This window comes from Ambystoma mexicanum, chromosome 11 (genome assembly GCF_040938575.1).
Source record: "Ambystoma mexicanum isolate Mex_15411 chromosome 11, UKY_AmexF1_1, whole genome shotgun sequence".
Taxonomy (NCBI): Eukaryota; Metazoa; Chordata; class Amphibia; order Caudata; family Ambystomatidae; genus Ambystoma; species Ambystoma mexicanum.
The window spans coordinates 810,647,235-810,673,306 of NC_090934.1; positions in this window are offsets into that span (position 1 = coordinate 810,647,235).

Genomic DNA, 26,072 nt, shown 5'->3' on the forward strand with positions numbered 1-26,072 from the left:
GGTATCCTATGTACATGTTGTGTTATGCTGATCAATGCCTGTTCATGTGTTGTGTTTACCTTTCAGGTGCGAGGGGATAGTTGTGGTTTGACATGCTGGGGTGTACACATGGTTAATGTTCACATGTGATGTGTAGAGAACACTAATGGTCACTTGAGTGCACATGCATATGTGGAGTGCATGTCCTTGCAGAACCACACACTTGCACTCTGATGCACTACATTTACTCCCACCCTTGCATATCCACGTGTACACTGTTTGCCTTCTGGTGCCCACTGTGTCCCTGCAGCACATGTTCTGTGACCGATTATGGATCCTGTACATGCCTAATTTGCTGTTTGATGTGGTCTGTCACTTAGATGTGATGCTCAGGGTGTGCATCACACACAATGGCTGTTCACTGTGCTGTGCGCTGAGCAGTGTGTTGCAGGAGTAGGACACTGCACACATGAGCTGCAGTGTTGATTTTGCAATGCACAATGTGCATGTAGACAAGCATTCATTGTTATGTTACGTCTACGACTCTTGTAATGCATTTGGAAATGACTTATTTTGGGTGGGAGATTTTGTTGGTCTGTCATTTCATCTGATTCCGGGTCAGGCATCATTGTCTGATGCCACTGTACATTTAGGACATGGCAATGTGTACCTTATCGTTACTGTGTTGGTGTATGGGTATTGCTTTCCATGTCATGTTGTGGTTTGGGAGGGTTTGAGTGACATGACAGTGATGGCCATGGCCTGTTTTGCAGGTGTGTGTGATGCACACCTTGCATATCAGGGTCATCCGCTTCTCAGAGCAACTAGCTGGGGGTAGATCTCTCTCCGCAGCAGGGCCCTCCATCTGGAACAGCCTTCCTGCCTCACTTGAACTTGAGGGGAACCATCTCCAGTTCTGGAAGCACCTCAAGACCTTCTTCTTTGCTTCTGCTTTCTCTCTGCCTCTCCCTTGCAGAATTCTTCACTGGAACTGCACTGGAGCTGCAACTGGGCCACTCTCACCGACCTCGGTCCCTGGCCCAGCCACTCCCTACTTGCACTGCCTCCCTGGCAACCCCTGCACTGCAGTACTGTCTCTCTATCCCTACAGCCCACCCTTCCCAGCACTTGTCTGCACTTACCTTTGCAGTTGCCACTGTTGTGCACTCCCCCCCATTCCCCTTGCACTTTTCCCTTCCCCCTACCCCTGCACTTGCACAATCTCAATGACACCTGGCCTAGTAGTACCGTTGTCTGTCTTCCCTTGTTCCCCCCTCCCTGCCTCATCGCACCTTGAAATACTTGTGTATAGGCCATATCATGTCATATGTCATATGTGTGCCTTTTGGTCACACGGGATAGTTTGTGTTTAAGTAGCTAGGGATGCAGACGATGTGGCACTTCCATGGCAACTATCTCAGGGTGGTAGGGTTGTGACAGTTGACTGTCTCTTTGTCATCATCGATTGTCACCTGGTATGTGCCAGGCCTGTGTGCACTCCGCAGGGGTGGGAGTTTAGGTGAAAAATGTGGCCACAAGCTGGGTCCGGGCTTCCTCGCCACGTGCCCTGTCCTCTCCCATGGGTAGCGCCTGTGCCAGTGGTTGGGGATGTGGGGGCACCACCATGTCCACCGGGACGCCCTGCCGTGTTGCAACATTGTGCAGGACACATGCTGCCAAAATGATCCTGCACACTACTGGTGGTGCATAGAGTAGTTGCCCACCAGAGCGGTCAAGGGAGCGGAAACGTGACTTGAGCACTCCGAATGTGCGCTCCACTATGGCCCTGGTTGCAATATGTGCGGCGTTGTATCTTACCTGGGGTGGTGTGGTGGGGTTCCGGATTGGCGTCATCATGTGGTTGCTCAGAGGGTAGGCACTGTCCCCTGGGGAGGTGATAATAGTTGAGATTATTAGGGTTTGGATATTTGTCTGTGTGTGACTTGCATGCATGTGCAAGGGCATTTGTACAGACCTAGGAGCCATGTGTCGCCATGCTGCCCAGCTTCCAGGGCCCGGCTCAGGGCGGACATTCTGTATATGAAACTGTCATGGGTGGAGCCAGGGTAGTTTGCATAGACAGAGGTGATGATTCCCTTTGCATCACATACCACCTGCACATTGATGGAATGCCAGTGCTTGCGGTTTCGGTAGATGTGCTCAGTGGCCCTAGGTGGACGTAGGGCCACATGGGTGCAATCTATGGCACCGAGCACTTTGGGGAAGTGTGCCACCCTGAAAAAATCCAGGACAATGGCCTGCCTTTCTGCGGGTGTTCTGGGCATGTATATGTGCCTGCGGACTGAGGGGCGCGCTGTCATGATTGCCAGTACCTGGTGTAGGCAGCGTGACTGCGTGGCCTGTGAGACCCCCCCCACTATGGCAGTGGTCCGCTGAAATGACCCAGTGGCCAAAAAATGCAAGACATTGAGCAGCTTCTCCAAGGGGCTCAATGCTTGGGAGCAAAGGGTGGGGGTTGTGAGGTCATCTTCCCACTCCCTGACCAGGTCTAGGATGATATGGGGTGGAAACTTATACCTGCCATAGACCTGGTCGTCAGGCATCCCAAAAAGGCTTGTCCGTGGTGCGAAAATGCGTGCCCTGGCTATTCTCCTCCTCCTGCGGTGTCCCACGATCAGTGCTGCGACAAATGGGGCATTCATCGTAGCTGTATATACGCGTTTGTTGTTTGCACGCACTTTTATGCTGTGCGCGGGGACGCTTCCGCCTGCCTTCGTGTGGCGGACGCGTTGACGCCTGTGCGCGTCTTTTGCCGTGCGCGGGTTTCCCGTTTTCGGATCCATGAATACGGGTTGTTCGCGTGCGTGTGGGCATTCCGTGTAGTTCCCTGCAGTACTTCCCCAGTTACGCCTTCTTTTTCACGCGTTGTTCCCCATTCCGCGTGTTACGCCCACTGTTCCGCCCACTTTGGTTGTGTGCGCCGCGCTATGTGCGCTTTTGCTGTGCGCGTAGCGCACGCCGTGTATGCCTGCGTGCGCCATGGCTAGATTGGGTGCACGGACAGCGGGAAACACGCGCAGCGTCTTCCGTGAATCTCACGCATGCGCGTGCACTGCGTTTCTCACGCTTGCGCTCCCTTGCACCTGCTTGCGCATGGATTTTCGGCGCACGTTTGTTCCATGAATCGGCCCCTCAATGTTTTCTTTTATCTGGTCCTCCACAAAGCTTTTTCTAAGAATGACATTTTTCATTAACATATCCATTTTTAGCTCCATTCGTTGAAGAGGATTTTCTAACATCTCTCTTGGTATATTATTTTTAGTATCTGTATGGTCTGTTAAAAAAAAAAGAAAATTGTTAAGTACACATAAAGTAATGGTTATTAATTGGCTTATCTAGAGAAGTGTAGTGTCTATCATTAGTATCACTGTCTTCACTCATTTTATCACAAGGGAAATTTTCTTCCAGCCATTCCAAAGTTCTGGACATTTCTGTGTAAAAAAAAAAAGTATATATAAAATAAATGGAGTGTACTTACTAGTTCCTTGGTACGTTTTGCTGTTATTGTTGCACAGGTCTGCTGTTGCTTTTTGCTGTGCAGTTTCTGTGAAGTAATTATGTTGGAGGCATATTTATTTTGTTTTGGTATATTCCATTCTGTTGCATATGCTATTTAAATGGACATTTGATGTCTTACATATACAGTTTCCACTTCTTATTTATTATTAAATGTAATGTGTTTATGTGCTACGTTTTGAACTTGTTCAGTGTTTCTATTGCATGATACAACAATGTTAGATACCCCCTGAGTTTTTGGATAGTATTGATGCTGACCAAGTCCGTCCGCAGACCTGCGCATGGTTCGCTGACATCAGAACCACTAGCACAGGTAGGGGGTTCAGTATGTTCTATGTTATATAAATATAAACTAAGGGAATCCTATTAACCATTTATCACATGTACATTATCTATATCTATATTCAATGAAACAACTTTGCTAAAGGGGTGTTATGGTTAGGTTAAGCTACTAAAAACCTATGAAATTCAGTGAAAAAACTATTTTATAGTGACGTTATGGTTCCAAGTAAAACTGAAAAACCCCTGAAATTCGCCAGCTATAATAAACTAAACTACCATAACTCGCGTCACCACCGTGCACTACTAAGACTAACACCTAGGACATCAAAGATGACATCACAAATATCATGGAACCATAACCTCCCTTTAACAAAGTTTTTTTTTACTGAATTTCATAGGTTTTTAGTAGCGCTACTTAACCATAAAGTCCCTTTAAAAAAGTGTTTTTACTGATATTACACAGCCACTGTGGTGGCCGTGTAGTTATGGTTAAGTTGCTGTTTCCATAGGAAAAGCACTTTTTTGGCTGGCATATAACTCGGTTCCTCCTGGACGAATCCACACAAAACTTTGCAAAAAAAGTGTATGGGCAACTGTGATTTTTGTTGATTTTTGGTCCAGGGGGGGAAATGTTATAGGGGGGGTGCCAAGGCGTCTTTTTTTCCCATAGACTGAATGGGGGAAAAACTTTGCGCACATCTACAGCCCAAACGGCTGGACAGATTTTCACAAAATTTGCGGCAGGAGTTTGGTCCCGAAAGCGTGCTTTTGTAAATTTGGTGCCAATCCGTCCAGTAGTTTTCTTTAAAACGACCAAAAAGTACATCTAAAAAAATTAGTGATATCTATGTCCGCTCCGCGGACACACTTCCCTGTTCGCTCCGCGGACAAGATACCAATTGGCTAATCATTAGCGTCATGTTCGTGGACATGTGGCGTGTTCACTGATTGGATGTTGAACGGCGTGAAGTGCGTCAGATTCTCTCAGTACGCCCGCCATCTTTCATTCGTGTTTTGGTGTACGCGGAGATCACCGCTAACACATATAAAACAACACACCATTGCACTTGTTAACCGAGGCAGGCACCTGTACTATTTGATGGAAACAGCGTTTCTGCAAGTGTATGGGAGTAGCAGTTCTCATGCATGCATTGAGATAGGTTGTTGCAAAGTCAGAATGTATTTTCATTCTGAGTGAAGGTCACTTGGTTTGCTTTTTTGGTTGCAAACTCAGTAGGCCCACGCATCCGACTGAACCCATAAGGGTCAATTGTTTTCTGACCTCGAGCGAAAGGAAAAATTCAGTAAGAATACAGGGAGTGCAAGTTTGGAAAAATACCATTTGATAAGGTTATGTATTCAAAACTTTTGTAAAACACATGTAATATTAGTTGAAGAAGATTCTTTGCTGCAAGTACATCGGTGTCTGTGTTTAACAAAGACAATGGAGATGGTAAATATCGTGTAAGTTTACTTTTGACGACTCTACACCGGAACAAGTTTTTATTTTTTATTACAAGAACAATAATTTTGGCCTTGTAGCTATACTTGTGATAGTACCTTGTAGGTACTATCTTTCTGTGTAGTTGTCATTTTTTTAAAAACTTATACAGAGGGCAGATTCTCGCCGTTTGTAGGCTATCATTAGGTTCACCCATGTTCAACGCTATTATTTCTTTAAAATGTCATGTATGACCACATTTATTTGTGTATCAGTTTCCACGTTCTTTTTGTCTTTTTTTAAATTGTTTGGTAAAGGTTGGGTATTGATACGTATTTTCTAGTACATTTTCCTAACAGCTACATTCTGCCGTACTGTGATTGCCATGGATTCTAGATGCCAAGTGATGGATTCTTTGGACGCCAGATGCACGTACTCGTGATCGGCTGCCTAACCGTCACTGTATTGTGGGACGACCTGCCCAGCCCCATTTGTCCATACACTGGAGTGGCCATTAGGAGTAACATGAAAAATGTTGTGGTGGTGTAGGCCAAAGTTCATGCCGACGTCTTGGAAATCACTGTGCGCCCGAAGCGGTTGCTTTATCGAAAGCGAATACTTTGTGTATGCGAAAAGATCAACGTGTGCCTCACGATTAACATTCTCAATGACGACTGAACAAACAAAGTTACAATTTGATTGAAAATCGGAATAGTCTGATGGTCTCGGACAGTTCATTGTCAAATGAAAGTACTTTACAAATTCTAAAATTGTTAATGTTTTCCTTAAAAAAACACTTTATTATTTCAAAATGTAATGTGCTACGTTGTATGTCGCTGTGTGTTCATTTCCAGGTTGTGCGTCACGGCACGTAGGTGCTTATGGGCGCATTTGGCTACACTGGAGAGGAACGTCATCCAAAAAGTGTGCAATATCTGTAGGGTTGGTTATGTGATGAGATGTGGGAGTGTTTTCGTATCACACAAGTGTCGTAATGTAGTTAAAATATGTAGCAGTATACGTTTATTGACTAAGGGGTAGGCTGCAGCCATGGGGAGTGGGCAGAATGTCGGGGTCATGGTATAAGGTCATGATCCACACAATGTGGCTACTGGCCATGACCAGAAGGGAGAAAAGATAGGATTACAGTGGCAACGTCCACCTTAGACTGGCTTTGTGGTAAAGTTGTTCGACATTACGATACATTTGAAAGGGAGGAAAAAAGTGCTGGAGGTAATATGTTAACAGTGTTTCCTTTTTGCTTTTTGGTGGGCTCCATGGAAAGCGAAGAGGGGCCCTGTATGGAACAACCGCCTTCCCTTTCTATGGTGGCCACCTTGGAAAAGGATTTTGTTTTCTAATCCGGGGTGCCACAGGCATCTCGTGTTAGAATGACAAATCCTCTTTTTCAGTAGTACACGTTACTGCTTTGCAAATGTAGATTGTTAATGGCAAATGTTATTGTGTCTATGTCCTTTACTGAGAAATATAAAGTAGATGGAGTGTTTGCGATTTAAAAAAATATATATTTTTAAACTGTGAAAGGTGGTTCTTACAGGAACATTTACTTTGTTTACGGATGGCTCTTTTTTGGGAAGGACAGCTAAGAAGGAAAGTTGCGGACGGAAAGGAGCAAAGAGGCACCAAGCAGTAATATAGCGGGGTAGGTGGATGGTGGAAAATGTTGTGCGTGTGTTATTTGTAAGGTTGGGGCAGTGTTTCTCATGCTCCTTCATTACAGCACTAGTGCTGTTTCTTGGGTAGGAAGGAGCTCATGTCATTTTCAAATAACTAGTACTTTTGCTAAAAGTATGTACTGTGTACTACATTGTTAATGGCTGACTTTGAATAAGTGTTCGAGCTGTGCAAGGAAAATGTTGAAGGTGGAAGTTCCTACATCAGTAAAAAATGTATTTCCACACTGCCCACGAGGCATACATCTTATTGTTAAGTGTGTACGGATTCTCGGACACGTCACCGTGCTGTGCATATGGTCATGTGGCATTCTCTGCAAGGTGTGCAATGAAGTCAGATATTACTTTACATTATAGTTACGTGCTACTACTACAAACCGATCAACTTTAGCAAAAAAACTTTGTTAAAGGGATGTTATGAATAAGTTGCGCTACTAAAAAACTATGAAATTCAGTTAAAAAAAAAACTCTGTTAAAGGGACGTTATGGTTAAGTTGCGCTACTAAAAACCTATGAAATTCATTAAAAAAAACTTTGTGAACGGGACATTATGGTTCGAAGTAAAACCGAAAAACCCTTGAAATTCGGCAGTTATGGTAAGCTAAGCAACCATAACTTGTGCCACCACTGTGCACTGCTAACACTAACACCCAGGACATCAAAGATGACATCAGAAATGTCATTGATGACATCACTGATTACATCACATGTACATTTACTTTGAATGAAAACTCTGTAGACGGTATTCTTATTATAATGTTGACCAAAAAGTGTTAAGGATCAATGGAATAAATATCAAGTGCTAATTAGTGCAATGCGTTGATATACGTAGCATTCTATTATGAAGTTCTATGCAGTATACTAAAGTTCTCATGTAGAAACATAGGCATTGCATGCAGCATACAAGATGGAGGTGCAATATTCATAAACTTGCCATGTTGAACAGTGAAATGATATCTGTTTTCTTATTAGAGTTTTGGCTACTGTGAAACATGTGATAAGTAGCTAATGAAAATCACTTACTACATAATGGCATTATTACAGACAAAACACAAAAAGACATCACATACGAATATTAGTATATACACGAAAATTGAAGTAAGGAAAAAAACAGCAGTAGTAGCAGTAATTCTCCATAACCTAACTGATTATCTTCATGCAGAGAAATGATTGCTCTGTTTCAAAGGTGCTACTTACCCTATGCATATGTATCACATGATTTGACTGAACCCTAAGGGAATTACTGGAAGAACATACTTGAAGGATTAGTCTACACATATAGTACCTTTCATATTTGTAATTCCTGACTGTTACTGAAGAAAACCATGTGGCCTAGATATGTCAGTAAACGAAAAAAGGGGGAGCCAGACATGTGATGTCATCAGTGATGTCATCAATGACATTTCTGATGTCATCTTTGATGTCCTGGGTGTTAGTGTTAGCAGTGCACAGTGGTGGCGCAAGTTATGGTTGCTTAGCTTACCATAACTGGCGAATTTCGAGGGTTTTTACTTTGAACCATAACGTCCTGTTAACAATGGTTTTTTTAGTGAATTTCATAGGTTTTTAGTAGCGTAACTTAACCATAACGTCCCTTTAACAAAGTTTTTTTACTGAATATATATATATAGATAGAGAGGGTTCCTGCTACTTACCCTAAAATAACCTTCTCAATAAGCATATTCTCTTAGCAACCACACCAACAAATACATGCATTGCAGCATTCAGCACCTGCTCACATCACCAGTAAATACTTACAATGATGTGTGTTTAAACATGTTTCATTTTAGGAGCAAGTTAAAATAATCATATGTGCATTTATAGCAGTACTGTGTGTAATTTTTGTAGACAAGAAAGGAAAACCAGATAAAAAAGATGTGCAGACCATTTTTAAGTGACACCTAGTATGTGCCAGTGTAATATGTTGGCAGTACAGCCATACTGAGAAATATCACCCATTCCAATCTGTAGGTGCTTATCAAGCCTTCATTATGTTTCTTTGCATCCTGTCACTTGTAATTCCACTTCTCCCATTATAAAACTCACACTGCAGGTTCCAAAATGCAAATAAAAAACAAGACTGGACTGAAAGATTTGAAAGTGTGACTTTTATATCGAATCAAAAATATAACATGCTGTGAGTTTAAAATGTTTCTAATTAGGTGCTTTTCACTGACAGTTAAAACATGCACATGTGCATTTATGTCAGCATTGTTTGTAACTTTTTTTCTAAAAGAAAGAAAAAGCAGATGCAAAACATTTGTAGAACATTTGTAGGTGGCACATAACCCATTCCAATCAGTCCTTGTATTGTCTTGTATCATTTCCAACTGTTTTCATTTTCTTTTACAAAATTGTTGCACACATAGTTTGTATCAATGCACATATATACATTTCTTTACTTTCATCAAACTACTCCTAAAAAGAAACATTTGTATATGGTCATCATTTTCAATTTTTCATTCAATCCAAATGCCACACTTTCCAACCTCACTCATTACATCCCTTACGCTACCACCATTTTCCATCTCCTCACACATATCTGTGTAGCGTCAAAGTATCTATATAGAACCCTTCCTCTTACATATACACAAACTGTACTACAAAACACCAAACACTGCTGCAACAAAAATCTGCCATTGCATTGCCACCAGTCCACAGTTTCCCTATTCTTTAAAAACACAGCAAAAACAATACAAATATATCACACCCCAAACAAAGCACTTCATTTATTAATTCCAGCATCACAAAAATAACCTAGATATGCACTTTTTCCTCACACCCATGTTTGCCCTGTTCCTTCCAAGGTGCAAAATGCAACTACTTACACTCCAATTCTTGTAACAACATAGTTAACACCCTTTAGTAAACCACCCATGGCACAACTTCACTTTATTTCCCAAGATCTCCTCCTTCCTTCATAAATAACAACCTGGCTCACTAAATGTACTCACCATTTACATATATAGCCACTAGCTTTCTTTTAGAATTACAGGAAAGAAGAACATTGGCAAAAACAGCAATAGAAAAAAGAATACCCTTCACATTCTACCTACAAAGTAAGTACATCAATGTACCATGTACATTTCTGTAATTGTAACAATATATGTCCACTATATATTAGCCTAGTCTATTTTTTTTATCAACATTTATTTCACTCTATAACTCATTATATTGCACATTCAGAGGGCCTCATCATGAGTTGGGCTGTATCCCAGCGGAAATACCACCAGGGTATCACCCAATGCTAATAGCACTACCGCAACTCAGTCAGGCACAATTTGTGGGTAGATGGAAATTCCCCATTAATGGGGTTGGGGAGTGCTATTACCACCAGAAATAATTATGCCAGTGGTAATACCGCCAAAAACGGTTATAAGCGGACCGAAAATTTTAATTTTTACCTTGAGCAAAAGGCTAGAGGTAAAAATGCCTTTTTCCACCCAACTCGTGATTTGGTCACCCCTTAAATGCGGCAATAATACCATTACCATCACATTTACAAACTCGTGATGAGACCCACCCTCTGTCTATTCCCTTCTAAACACCACCATTAGAACACCCACGGTTTTCCTCAAAACATCACAATGTCCCAAATTATTAAATCACACCACCACTCCCTTCATCAAGCCCATCACAGCTCTACAGACTCTTACTTTTCCAACCTTCCTAACCACACCTATTATCCCACTTCACAATCAAACAGCACTCGATTAATCTCTACAATCACACCCAAATACCCATGGACCAAAAATGTATATACATTCCACAACTTTCACACCCAAACTTTCTTTTTTCCCAACAAAACACAACAAAATGCCTAACAAAAATCAACTCTGTAGAAAAGAAAGAATACATAGAGCAGATAAGAGTAAAGGCAAACCATATAGCCATCCACCTCTAAAATAATGTATAAAAAACACTAAAACAAAAGAGCTAGTAACCTCACTCAACAAAACAAAACCAACAAAGACTAAAAAAGGTAAGGCCCCTCTTGCAAAAACTAAAAGTAAAAAAAGATGTACAAAGAAAATCAGAGTTACTAATTAACCTAACACTATGTCTACCAGGGTTAAGGTAGCCACTGTAAAGCAATCCAAAAAATGAATGTTCATTTTTTCCACAGTACAGTACTTCACAATCTTATAAAAAAAAGCGTAAAAGTCACGATCTACGCTTACAATGTCCACAGGATATTAATTTTCTAAGCTCTAATAGACAGCGCATTTCTACTGAAGAGAACATTGTTTATATTGATTTTAAACAAAACAAAACCACTAACTAAATTAAGTAATACATTACAAAAGTGCTTCTAAACATGAGCAATGTCAATATAAATAACTTCTGTGAAGGTGAATGGATTCACACAAGCAGCACAGAACCATGTTTTGATGAAGAGGCTTTTGAACAAAACAAAAGAACAATTGCCATACACAGTGATGGCCGAGGGTATGAAAAGGTAAGTGTCACCATTATCGCAAAATAAATCCTTATAGAAAAACTTGCCCAACAAACTTTCAACCAAATGTTCCTTTCACCCAAACAATCCCACCAGTGTGCAAATGGACATGCAGCTCAATGTCTAACATGCGCATGGTAACACCACCGGGATACCGCCAGCGCAAATAGCGTTACTGCTACTCGGTCCGATGCTATTAGCTCTGGATCATGAGTAGCAGTACAGCAGTAAGTTCCCATTCCCCTTTGGGTCCATTGGACCGAAGACGGTAGGGGGCATTATTATCACTGGCGGTAATTGTGCTGGCAGTAATAGCACTGGAAATGGCCGGAAAGGGGACATATTTGCCTCCAGCCAAAAACTCCCACTTACCCCCCAACTCACGATTGGGCCAAAACTTAAATGTTGTGGCAAAAGCGTTACCGCCGTATTTCAGGGCTAAGGCCCAACTCATGATGAGGCCATTTGATTGTACTAGTTAATGGTGTACCACCAAAAGACACAAAAATGTGGCAACAACTAGTCAACTTAAACAAATTGAGACAAGCCCTACAATATCTGAAAGAAAATAATGAATACTAAACATATATAAACATAGAGAAAGCTTAAGAGAAACCACCCACATAATTCAGGATTCCCCAGCAACTGGCCAATTTGAACATGTAGATCCTATTACATCAGCCAATATTTTAGACCAGTATAGAATTCACCCACTACACTCCAAGGACACCATTGAAGATTCATTAGAAACATATCATATGCATCAAGCTAAAGAATCCCAATAAGCACATGGAACAAGAATGTAGAAGCACATTCATTTCCTCTACGCTTTCCTACAGGAAAAGGAGGCAGATATGACGAAAGGTCCTCACAAATTATTGCATCAGAATATCGCTCTTTACGAATGACCTCAGATTCAGGCAACATATTGAATACATTTGCTACCTCCTTTTTGAAAGTGAACTAGCAACTCTATGTTATGGATTTACACACACATTAAAAACAGGCTCTAACACATCCGCTACCCAACTGCTTACATTTATTTTTAAAAAGATGATGCTATGCAGTCAAGTATCACAAATTTCTTCACAAACATTTGTGGTATAAAAGAATACTGGTTCCAACGTCATGCTGATGTACGTTGTATGCTAAAACACCTAGTAGGCCCACCCATATGATTTGTTACTTTAATTTGTGCAGAGTACACATGGGATGACTTGCATGACTTCTTATGAACTGCAACCAAAACAAAGATAAAATAGATATTTAAACACAAGGATAACCTTGTTCTCTTGTCTTGCTCCTGTAAATGTATCAAGGTACTTTTACCATTGCTACATTGCCATGCTGATCTTTATCTGCAATAAAATGACTCTTCTGCTCGGAGAATTGGAACACTTCTTTTGGAGAAGAGAAAAGAATATCAATAAAGAAGAGCACCGTACATCCACATGTTTTTGTGGATAAAAGATGCTCCCACATTTGACCATGACAGTGATGCCACTGTTTTACAGTTTACTGAAAAATACATTACTCACGACATCACATGTTGTGATAACCGTGATAACCACAGATAGTGACCCACGTACACAAATCTTACACTTCCAAAAACATAAGTGTGGCAAATACTGCTGAGGTAGGTATAAAAACAGAGGTAAATGCTATACCAATGCTCAACTTGTGAAGGAAGCCTTGTGAAACTTACCAAACCCAGCCTAATTAATCAGATAAAGTTATCATGCAAATCTCTGCAAGATAGATAACTGTATTACATGGCCCTACTGCAACTTTTTAAACCTTGGAAAAAAGAAGAAGCAGTATTAGGTGACTATGACTGATTTGAAGCTGCATTCAAAGCAAAAGAAAGCAGTATAATAAATGTCAATTTCAAACAATGCAAAGAAATGGTGGAAAATGAATGCCAACAAGAGGAGGAACAAGAGGAAGAAATTAAACCTCAACTAGATAAAGACACTCCTGAGGGCAGTCAACCTTCCTTCACAGGATGCCAAGAGTCACTTGGAGAACCACTCATTCTAAATGAAGCAGAAATAGCCATGACTAAGGTAGAATATACCACGTATCAATATAAATTATCTGAAGAAGTCTTGTCAGTGCTGAAATCACAGCTAAATGATTAACACCTCACCATGTATCTAGAAGTCACTGAAGAAACTGAACATGGTTTTAAGCATGAAACTAAAACGTGTACCTGTACACATTATAAACCTCTCTTCCTGTATGTAAGTGGTGAAGCTGGTTCTGGTCAAATGTTCTTAATTAAAATAATCAGCATATTTCTATGATAAATTAACAAACAACAACCTTTTGGCTATAGTAACAGCCCCCACAGGTTTAGCTGCCTACAGCATAGGAGATGTAACTTTACACCGACTACTGCTCCTTCCAGTAGAACATCAAAACAAAATACAATACTACAAATTATCAACAGAAGCAGCTACTGAAGTATGCAGAATTCTGAAACAAATGAAAGTGTTCCTGATAGATGAAGTAAGTATGGTTTCCAACTTCATGTTGACTTTAATTCACCTCAAAATACAAGAATTTCTAAAAACTAACTACGGGGAACTGTTTGGCAGAACACACATTATTGTTTTCGGAGACATCTTACAGTTAACACCAGTAAAAGGTCAACCTATTTTCATAACATTAGGACACAAACAATGCCGCAGCACACTCAGCAGCATTGGAAATGTACATCTCTGGCAACATTTTCAGTACAGAGAACTAACCCCAAACATGCGTCAGTCTGCAGACCTCACCTATGCTAACATTTTAAAAAGCATTAGAAATGGTCTGCTTATTAAAGATGCAAAATCCATATTAAATAGTAGACTAATCCATGAACTATATGGGTGATACAAATCTGCTCCTGATGTCATAAAACAAATAACTCAACAAAATAAGAAATGTATTTCCTTAATGCCAACCCTCGTACACAATAGTCAATTCAACAAGACAATGTTAAAAAAAAGAAATGCAACCCATATTGCATATCAGCTCCACAGAAAAAACTAGAAGTGCATAGGATGACACTCCCTATGTGTCAGCGAACAACAGCGCGACTAAATAGCTCAGAAAAATGTATCTCCAGCACAGCTGGATTGGAAAAATATTAACTTTGTATCTAAACTGCAGAATAATTCTAAAATGTAACTTTGGCATAGAACAAGGTTTATTCAATTGAGAAATTGGTACGGTGTTGCTTCCAAACATATCCACATTACTACAACATTCAGTTTGACAACATCCACTTTGAGGAACCTGTGTAATTTAAAATAAATGGCCGTACAATATCACATTTTCTTCTTAAAGACATGTACATATGCAGAGAACAATTTTCTCTGTCACTTGCATATGCTGTCATCATTCCCAAATCGCAAGGTCTATCCCTAGATTATGCATTGATTGGCATTGGCAGCAGAGTCTTTAAAAAAGGTATGAGTTATGTAGCACTTTCACTTCTCTGTACACTCAATGTTCTATTGCTAATTAACTTTGATTCAAAAAAAGTAAACCCTGACATTCCTTGCATCCAAGAATACAACAGACTACGTGCACTGTAGACTCTCATCTAGGTATGTAGCCTGTACCTCAAAAAAGAAAACCTTTAAAAAGAAAACAGAACCTATGACAGATCTCCCAACAATACCACTAAAGAAACAACGACCAGCTGCTTTGCCAAAAAATAATACAACCACAAAACTGTCTACTTCAAACTCAGCTCCACGTCCATCAGATGAGCAAGAGAAATATACCTTCTCCAAAAAATCTTAGGCCCTTCAAATGATGCAGAGACACAACTCTCTGGTCCATTTAAATTCAGCAACACAACTGGAGTGAATTGCTATACAAATGTAACAATAAATCTTCTCTTCCAATTGCCACCAATTGTTCACAGCATTTACTTAAACTGCTCAGACCAGTTGTGTTTGCAAATGTTCATCCTTAATGAGAATGCCACAAATAATCCTGACAGCACTTCGAGTAACTCAGGCATAAGGCAATAATCTGACTACTGTGCAGGTATGGTAAAAAGGAACCATAAACACACAATAAGATCCTCAGGAATTCCTAATGTACTTACTTCGAGTACTCAAAACCCAAATAAAATCCCTATAAATGAAAGCTTTGAAATTTCATACACGTGGAAACATATATGCCCTCACTGGAACCATATTTCACAAGAGCACATCCTTAACAAACTATTTGTATATGTATCCATACTAAATTGTGAATCCATTCCATCTCACCAGCTTCTGCAGAATGCAAATCAAGGCATATTATGCCCTTTTTAGAATTCAGACAATCGTCCAGCATCCAAACAAACTCACATAGCCAATATATCATACTAATGCTAATAAGGTACAACGCAGATGGTACCAAAAATAACTGTAAGCTCACTAGTTTACACACATCCATGTATCCCTTGTCAAAAAAACTTCACAACAGTAGACATAACATACCATTCTGGTGTCACAACCACTTCAGGGCACTATACTGAATGTGTCAAAAAAAGAAGTGGTTGGTTTGAATTTAACAACACCTCTGTTACTCCAAAACATAGGCTACCAGCAAACATAATAAATGCATACTTAATATTACTTCAACCCAAAATTACCCCCCACTAAACTGTAGCACAATCAACAGTTCAAATATGCCAACACATATCTAACTCAATCCATAATACTATAATAGTACTTTTAAAAGTCAATCTAGTTAGAATATATCAACAGGTATCTAACTACTTCAAAAATAGCCTTCATTACAATACACCTCAAATACACCAACACAATTCTTGTTACTACAAAACTTCTTCTAAATGCTAATGTAGTTAGAATACGCCAACAGGTATGTAACTACTTTAAACATTCCCTTAATGACAACATACTTCAAACAGCAAGTGTTGTGAGCTGACACAATGTTAATTTGAAAATTATATCTGACTTAATTTTCAATGTTGTTTAGTGGGGTGCAGACCCATTAATTCATACTTCTGTGCTGGGTACGTCAAAAGTCAACAAAATAGAAAGACCTTGGCTGCTGAGCCTTCAGTGTGGGTGCACACCTTGATATCCACTACGTGGTTATATTTTTTTGTTTGAACAGTCAAAGTTGTGTTTTAGTTTCTTCACATAATTTTCCTTGTAAAGAATTGTCTTTATTTTTTTTTGTTTTCTATTTATAAGGTTTTAATTTTCAAAAAGTAGGTGCAGATGCAAATCATGCTAATGCATTTCGGACTACTCATAGTCCTTCATCAGGGCCTGTGACTCTCATCTGATCTAGACACAGTCATATACAAGTTGTGATCATCATCAAATTCAACTTGACATGTAAATCATCATCCAAATTGTATAAATAGATATTACACAACAGTGCAATCATATATATTGGCCCTCATTACAACCTTGGCGGAGGACCATGGTGCTATTAGCACCATGGTCCATGCACCTAAGGTTACGATTCCGCCATGGTGGATGGCGTAATTACCTCCCCATTCCAAGCTGAGTGGGGCGGTAATTCCCCATTCATCATTTGCCCTTACCCATTCCCATTTTTGCCATCATAGGGCATAATGGGAATGGGGAAGGCGCTAATTACGGCACCGTAAATTACGGTGCCGTAATTAGCTCCAAAGTCCCTTTGCGGGTTGGATTTTTAACGCCTGCTAAAAGCTGGTGTCAAACACCAACCCACAAAGGGACACTTGTAATCAGGCGTTAAGGGTTAACGGCGCCGACGGCACCGTTAAACCCTTAACGCCTGAGTTGTAATGAGGGCCATTGTGTGTCAACATCATTGTTTCCACTATTTTTAGTAAATGAGCATGAATTGGGTCTACAAGACAAACCAACATCAACAACATGTAGGGAATTGGAAAACAAAGAGAAAACATGGAGAAAACATAGAAAAAACATATGTCAGAGAATTTCATTACAGCACAGTGTATACTGGTGTCTTATTCTATAATCTTATCATGTGAGTCAATGTTTCTGGATTGTGTTATCCCTCAAGACCAAAAATGTTGGTCAGCATGTAGCGTATACACCCGTGTGATTGTCTTTCTTAATGATCGCAGTGCATGGTGAATCCCATTGGATCAGCCTGGTATCTTTAACAGAGGTGGTATATTAAAATTGTGATATGGATGCTTTTGTGAACCTCACCCTGAAACCCCTGCACACCAAAAGTGACCAAAAGTCATCTTTATTCCACTCCTCCACCCTTTCCAAGCCCTCATTCAGCCATCAAATAACCTCAAATATGTTTTCCAAGCTATTCATTCATGGCACAGTCTGCTACTACTGCAGTGTCCGTGGAGAGGACGTCACCCGTGGCCACTTTTTTCACCTAGAAAAACAGCTCAATATCATCTTTATTCCACCCCCAACCTTTCTAGCCCTTCTGCCAACCACCAATGAACCCCAAATGTGCTTCCCAGACTTTTTTCCCACTGTGCTATCCACAGACACTGGCTGCAGTCTGCAGATCAATCATGGCCAAAAATATGACACACCTCACTCTTTTCACCATCGAATCAGCAGGTGCGTCTGATGTCCGCAGACATCGCACTGCCCTCTGATTGGTCTTGAGGGCTGTACAGGGAGAGAATATGGAAGCATGCTTTTGTAAGTTTGGTGTAAATCCATCCAGTAGTTTTTTTTATTTTTTTTAAACAGCTAAAAATGTATGTAAAATAAAATGTGTGATATCTGTACCCACTTCCCAAGAAAGTCCTCAGACACCATCCTGGGCCAATCAGATAGCGGTGTGATGGCTGCGGACATCATATGCACCTACTGATTGGTCAAATAAAAATGTGAGATGCATCTGATTTTTTGAATTGGTCGACATGTTAGATTCACAGACTGCGCCACCAGAGGTTGATGAAAAGCAGTTTTTGAGGACCTTATAACTTTGGTGCCACCCAATGAACCTGCATTAAATTTTGCAAAATCATGTTGGACCTGACCCTGCATGTTTCTTCAAAGTTTATTGCTGTTTCGCAAAGAGGGTGCTAAATTAGAGGCAGGATCCCCAAATATTTTAAATACTTATAGATTTGGTGTTGTGTTTTACAAATCTGAACATAATATTGCTAAATGATTGTAGACCCTTATTTGAATGTTTTTCCAAAGTCTCATGAAATTTTGTCAAGGAGGAGCAAAATTAGAAGGGTATCTCAACATTTTTAGATGGGTTATAACTTTGTTTCTGTTTGATGAATGTGCAAACAAGATTTCAGAAAAATGATAGGCCCAACCTCGAATGTTTGTGCAAACTCTGGATGGATTTTGTCAAGTGGGGGTTAAGATATATGATTATTGTATGTATGCACAAGGGACGGACAATGGGGTTGAAGTAGGCATGGCCACCAGGGACTGCTGCGTGGTAAAGTTTTTCATCATCAGGATAGGTTTGAAAGGGAAAAAGAATTCTGCCCATGGCTACTGCCCGAAGTGCTGGACAGGATTGCATCACCAGAGCGCTGTGACTGCCTCTGCATACTCTGAGACACTGCTATCCTGCTGATGATTACCAAGCAAGCCGAGCCAGGCGCTCACGTGGTTACTAGACTATCAACCACCCTTTTTTGCGACCATATCAGGACAAGATATTGGGAATGCCTACCAGACTCATTTCCAGAACCTCGCAGAAAAGACTGGCCCACAATTCACATGCCTTGAGAAAGACCCGAGAGGGTCAAAACACGTGTTGGCTGACTTCTAACCATAAATATAGCAACAACAATGGTTTTCAAGACTGCTTTATGACAACAGTTACTTATTGAATAACGCAGCACTCAGGTGAACATGACCCACTCTCCTATTCAAAACCTAACACTTGAAGAAGGAATGGCACCTTCACAAAAGAACCCCATCACCAGCGGCAGGGTAATCTGATTAAAGTATGAGATCATGTTCAATGATCTACCCATTCTACCGCCCTGCAATTACTTCATAAACGTGTACTCTGCTTTGCTTATTGGGGCATGCATCATGGGAACAGCCCTAGGTTTGAATGCAAAAACATATTCTGCTTGCAGCTATAACCTGAAGTACTGTACTGGATTACAACAAACCTGTGCGTGAGCATCAGCAAGGACCTGAAACCATGCTTTTGTAAATCTGTCTTGTGTTTTATTTTTCGAAAGTGTCCAAATGTAAGTACAAAAAATAGTGATATAGCTTTGGTGCATGGACAGTGGGCCTGGCCCTTCAGCAAGAACGAATTCTTCCTCTGATTTACTTATTGGAGCATGCAGCATGGCCAAAGCTCTAGGTTTAAATGTGAAAAGAAAATATGCTTACGGCTGCAGCCCAGAATGCTGGATGGGATCGCAGCAAACTTGAGCGAGGAGCATCAGCAAGGACCTGAAAGCATGCTTTTGCACATCTATCTTGTGTTTCTTTTTGTGAAAGTGTCAAAACGTGAGTGCAAAAAACAGTGATATATAAAAATATGAAATTCATTGAAAAAACTTTCTTAAAGGGACGTTATGGTTGCAAGTAAAGCCTAAAACCCCAGAAATTCTCCAGTTATGGTAAGCTATGCAACCATAACTCGTGCCATCACCATGCACTGCTTAGACTAACACCCAGAACATCAAAGATGACTTCACAAATGTCATTGATCATATCACTGATGATGTTACATATGAAATTAATTTTGATGAAAAGTCCCTACACAGGGTTGTGTTTATAATGTTGGTAAAAAAATGTCAGGGATAATCGGGAGACCTATCATGAACTACTTAATGTATTAATGAATGCACTCATCCAAACAAAACATTATATTGGAGTACAGGAACCTAATCATACATACACATACATACACATAGGCAATGGCTGCAGCATGCACAATAGAAGCACAATATTTATTTATTTTGCATTTTTAAAGTGCTCACAGAGCCCGAGGGCATCGAGGCGCGGTTACAGGAAAAAATGTAGTTGCTTTTTTTTTGTCTTAGTTGCATATTTATAACACGCTTAAACGCAGAGAGGTTTCTAAGTGCGGACCTGGGGATAGTCTTGCTTTCAAGGTGAGCATGTTGCCGCTGAGCTATCCTCCCGGGAGATGTTTAATCTGGCAATTTTGGATAGTAAAACAATGAATGCAACCTTAACATAGTTTTGAGTAATGTGAAACATGGAATAAATAGCTAATAATTCAAGTGTGAATTAACTAACACATACTTGTGTTAGTACAAACAATACATAAGAAGACCCGCTATGCGTACAAATCAGAGGCACATACAAGGAAACTAATGTAAGGAAGAAAGAACAACATCACCAGAAAATGTCAATAACATTTAAGTTCCTCATAATTTATACACATGAATTGTGTCTTTGAAGCCTACATATTACCTCATATATGTGCACCATGAGCTGAGATCAAACCCTAAGGAAAGCACTTTAAGAACATTCAGGATGCTTAACGTCTAGATATATAACACATTTTCAATTTTCATATTCTGACTGCCAGTGAACAAAACCACCTGGTCTAGATATGTCAGTGAACAAAAACAAGTAGTCCAGATATGTGATTTCATCAGTGATGTCATCAGTGACATTTGTTATGTCATCTTTGATGTCCTGGGAGTTAGTCTTAGCAGTGCACGGGGGTGGTGCATGTTATGGTTGCTTAGCTTACCATAACTTGGTGACTTTCTGGGGGTTTTCGATTTTACTTGTAACCATAACGTCCATTTAACACCATTTTTTCACTGAATTTCAGAGGTTTCTATTAGTGCAACTTAACCATAACATCTCATTAACACAGTTTTTCCAGTGAATACATATATACATATACAGTGAAAAAACATTGGTAAAGGGGCGTTATGGTTACAAGTAAAATCGAAAAACACAATAAATTCACCATTTATGGTAAGATATGCAACCATAATTCACACCACCACCCTAGACTCCTAAGACTTACACCCAGGACATCAAATATGACATCACATATGGCATCATTGTTGCCATCACTGATGACATCACATGTCCGGGCCGGTTTCTTTCAGCAAGTTTTCAAATTCTAGACGTGCTTTATGTGTAGACATTAACCTTTTCATACATTTTAAGGTACCTTACTTAGTGTTTGGCCTGAGCTCATGGTACACACATATGGCACAAAAAGCAGGCCCCAAACAAACAATTCATTGTTATTTATACATGATCATGAACTGTAATCTTATTGTCATTTTCTGGTCATTGTCTTTCTTTCCTCCTTACTAGAGTTTTGCTGTATGTGCCTTGGATTTGTATGCATTGATGCTCCTCATTTGTATTCTTTGTACTAACAGATGTGTGTAGTAATTATTGTATTGTTAGGTCTTAATTCTAAATTCAACATTAGTCAAGATTGTGAGAGGCTTGGATTCATGATTCTACGGGCCAATGTTAGCAGATAAAAACAAAAAAAAACTTTACTTCAATGGTCCATACTGCAGCCATTGCCTATGTGTATGTATTATTAAACTGCTGTATTAACAACAACCGTTCAATATAACGTTTTGGTTTTAATGAGTACATTTTTGATACAAGAACTAGTTTATGAGAGGTCTCCTGATCACACTTGCAGGGTAATTCATAGAATTTCGCAGAAAAGTGTCGCAAGCGGCTGGCGCAGAGTGTCCGCGTGCGATTGTCTGCGCCAGGCACGTGCGCCAAAACCGATTTCCGCGCACAGCGTATTCATGGATTTTAGGCTCCCAAACCAGCCATGGCGCAGAGTATCGCAGCGACCCTGCAGCAGCGCCAGTAATGCCCCCAAGAACGCCCTCGCGCAAGGAAAAGCCATCAAAATCGCTAAATCATCGCAAAGGGCTGCGCTAACCCTGACCAGTTTACAGGGCTGCCAAACAAGGAACACAAAGCGGGTAACGCTCATATCAGGGGTACGCGGGAAGTTTTACATGCGATTAGCCAGGGTACGTGTATGACAGGGGTACGCGTGAAGTTAAACACGCGATTAGCCAGGGTACGTGTATTACAGGGGTATGCAGGAATTTTCACACGCGATTTGGCTGGGTACGTGTATGGCAGGGGTACGCGTGAAGTTTTACACGCGATTAGCCAGTGTACGTGTATTACAGGGGTGCGCGGGAATAATCACACGCGATTTGGCTGGGTACGTGTATTACAGGGGTGCGCGGGAATTATCACACGCGATTTGGCTGGGTACGTGTATTACAGGGGTGCGTGGGAATAATCACACGTGATTAGGCTGGGTGGGTCCTCACAGGTGTTCCCTGTACACCCTCCACGGCCCCTGCAGGCGGCCCACAAAACAGGGGACTACCCTGCACACCTGCTCATGTCTGATACCCCCCACCCACCCCAGCAGTGTGGGGCACCCTCCATCAGGCCCCCACTCATGTCTCCCACCCACCCCCCCCCAGCCACCATGGGCAGCCCCCACCAGGCTCCCACCCATGTCTACAACCCCCCCACCCCCCAGCCAACATGGCCAGCCCCTACCAGGCCCCCACTCATGTCCCCTATCACCCCCACCCCCCAGCCACCATGGGCAGCCCCCACCAGGCCCCCACTAATGTCTCCCACCCACCCACACCCCCCAGCCACCATGGGCATCCCCCACCAGGCCCCCACTCATGTCCCCTATCACCCCCACCCCCTAGCAGTGCAGGGGCAGCCTCCACCAGGCCCCCACTCATGTCTCCCACCACCCCCACCCCCCAAGCAGTGTGGGGCACCCTCCACCAGGCCCCCACCCATGTCAACACCCCCCACCCCCCAGCCACCATGGGCAACCCCCACCAGGCCCACACTCATGTCCCCTATCACCCCCACCCCCCAGCCACCATGGGCAGCCCCCACCAGGCCCCCACCCATGTCTCCCACCCACCCCCACCGCCTAGCCACCATGGGCAGCCTCCACCAGGCCCCCACTCATGTCCCCTATCACCCCCACCCCCCAGCAGTGCAGGGGCAGCCCCCACCAGGCCCCCACCCATGTCTCCCACCCACCCCCACCCCCAGCCACCATGGGCAGCCTCCACCAGGCCCCCACTCATGTCTCCCACCACCCCCACCCACCAGCCACCATGGGCAGCCCCCACCAGGCTCCCACCCATGTCTACCACCCCCCCACCCCCCAGCCACCATGGGCAGCCCCCACCAGGCCCCCACTCATGTCTCCCACCCACCCCCACCCCCCAGCCACCATGGGCAGCCTCCACCAGGCCCCCACTCATGTCTCCCACCACCCCCACCCACCAGCCACCATGGGCAGCCCCCACCAGGCCCCCACTCATGTCCCCTATCACCCCCACTCCCCAGCCACCATGGGCAGCCCCCACCAGGCTCCCACCCATGTCTACCACCACCCCCATCCCCCAGCCACCATGGGCAGCCCCCACCAGGACCCCACCCATGTCTCCCACCACCCCCAGCCACCATGGGCATCCCCCACCAGGCCCCCACTCATGTCCCCTATCACCTCCACCCCCCAGTAGTGCAGGGGCAGCCTCCACCAGGCCCCCACTCATGTCTCCCACCACCCCCACCCCCCAGCCACCATGGCCAGCCTCCACCAGGCCCCCACTCATGTCCCCTATCACCCCCACCCCCCAGCCACCATGGGCAGCCCCCACCAGGCCCCCACTCATGTCTCCCCCCCCCCCCCACCCCCCAGCCACCATGTGCAGCCTCCACCAGGCCCCCACTCATGTCTCCCACCACCCCCACCCCCCAGCAGTACAGGGGCAGCCTCCACCAGGCCCCCACTCATGTCTCCCACAACCCCCACCCCCCAGCCACCATGGGCAGCCTTCACCAGGCCCCCACACATGTCTCCCACCACCCCCACCCCCCAGCAGTGTGGGGCACCCTCCACCAGGCCCCCACCCATGTCTACCACCCCCCCACCCCCCAGTCACCATGGGCAGCCTCCACCAGGCCCCCACTCATGTCCCCTATCACCCCCACCCCCCAGCCACCATGGCCAGCCTCCACCAGGCCCCCACTCAGGTCTCCCACCCACCCCCACCCCCCAGCCACCATGGGCAGCCTCCACCAGGCCCCCACACATGTCTCCCACCACCCCCACCCCCCAGCCACCATGGGCAGCCCCCAGCAGGCCCCGACTCATGTCTCCCACCCACCCACACCCCCACCCCCCAGCCACCATGGGCAGCCCCCACCAGGCCCCCACTCATGTCCCCTATCACCCCCACCCCCCAGCAGTGCAGGGGCAGCCTCCACGAGGCCCCCACTCATGTCTCCCACCCACCCCCACCACCCAGCCACCATGGGCAGCCCCCACCAGGCCCCCACTCATGTCCCCTAACACCCCCACCCCCCAGCAGTGCAGGGGCAGCCTCCACAAGGCCCCCACTCATGTCTCCTACCACCCCCACCCCCCAGCCACCGTGGGCAGCCCCCAGCAGGCCCCAACTCATGTCTCCCACCCACCCCCACCCCCGACCCCCAGCCACCATGGGCAGCCCCCACCATGCCCCCACTCATGTCCCCTATCACCCCCACCCCTCAGCAGTGCAGGGGCAGCCTCCACGAGGCCCCCACTCATGTCTCCCACCCACCCCCACCCCCACCACCCAGCCACCATGGGCAGCCCCCACCAGGCCCCCACTCATGTCCCCTATCACCCCCACCCCCAGCAGTGCAGGGGCAGCCTCCACCAGGCCCCCACTCATGTCTCCCACCACCCCCACCCCCCAGCCACCATGGGCAGCCTCCACCAGGCCCCCACTCATGTCTCCCACCACCCCCACCCCCCCAGCAGTGTGGGGCACCCTCCACCAGGCCCCCACCCATGTCTACCACCCCCCCACCCCCCAGCCACCATGGGCAGCCTCCACCAGGCCCCCACTCATGTCCCCTATCACCCCCACCCCCCAGCCACCATGGGCAGCCCCCACCAGGCCCACACTCATGTCTCCCACCCACCCCCACCCCCCACCCACCATGGGCAGCCTCCACCAGGCCCCCCTTATGTCTCCCACCACCCCCACGCCCCCAGCAGTGTGGGGCACCCTCCACCAGGCCCCCACCCATGTCTCCCACCACCCCCAGCCACCATGGGCAGCCCCCACCAGGCCCCCACTCATGTTTGCCACCCACCCCCACCCCCAGCCACCATGGGCAGCCCCCACCAGTCCCCCACTCATGTCCCCTATCACCCCCACCCCCCAGCAGTGCTGGGGCAGCGTCCGCCAGGCCCCCACTCATGTCTCCCACCACCCCCACCCCCCAGCCACCATGGGCAGCCTCCACCAGGCCCCCACTCATGTCTCCCACCACCCCCACCCCCCCCAGCAGTGTGGGGCACCCTCCACCAGGCCCCCACCCATGTCTACCACCCCCCCACCCCCCAGCCACCATGGGCAGCCTCCACCAGGCCCCCACTCATGTCCCCTATCACCCCCACGCCCCAGCCACCATGGGCAGCCTCCACCAGGGCCCACTCATGTCTCCCACCACCCCCAGCCACCATGGGCAGCCTCCACCAGGCCCCCACTCATGTCTCCCACCACCCCCACCCCCCCAGCAGTGTGGGGCACCCTCCACCAGGCCCCCACCCATGTCTACCATCCCCCCCACCCCCCAGCCACCATGGGCAGCCTCCACCATGCCCCCACTCATGTCCCCCTGCCCACAGGCCCTGACAA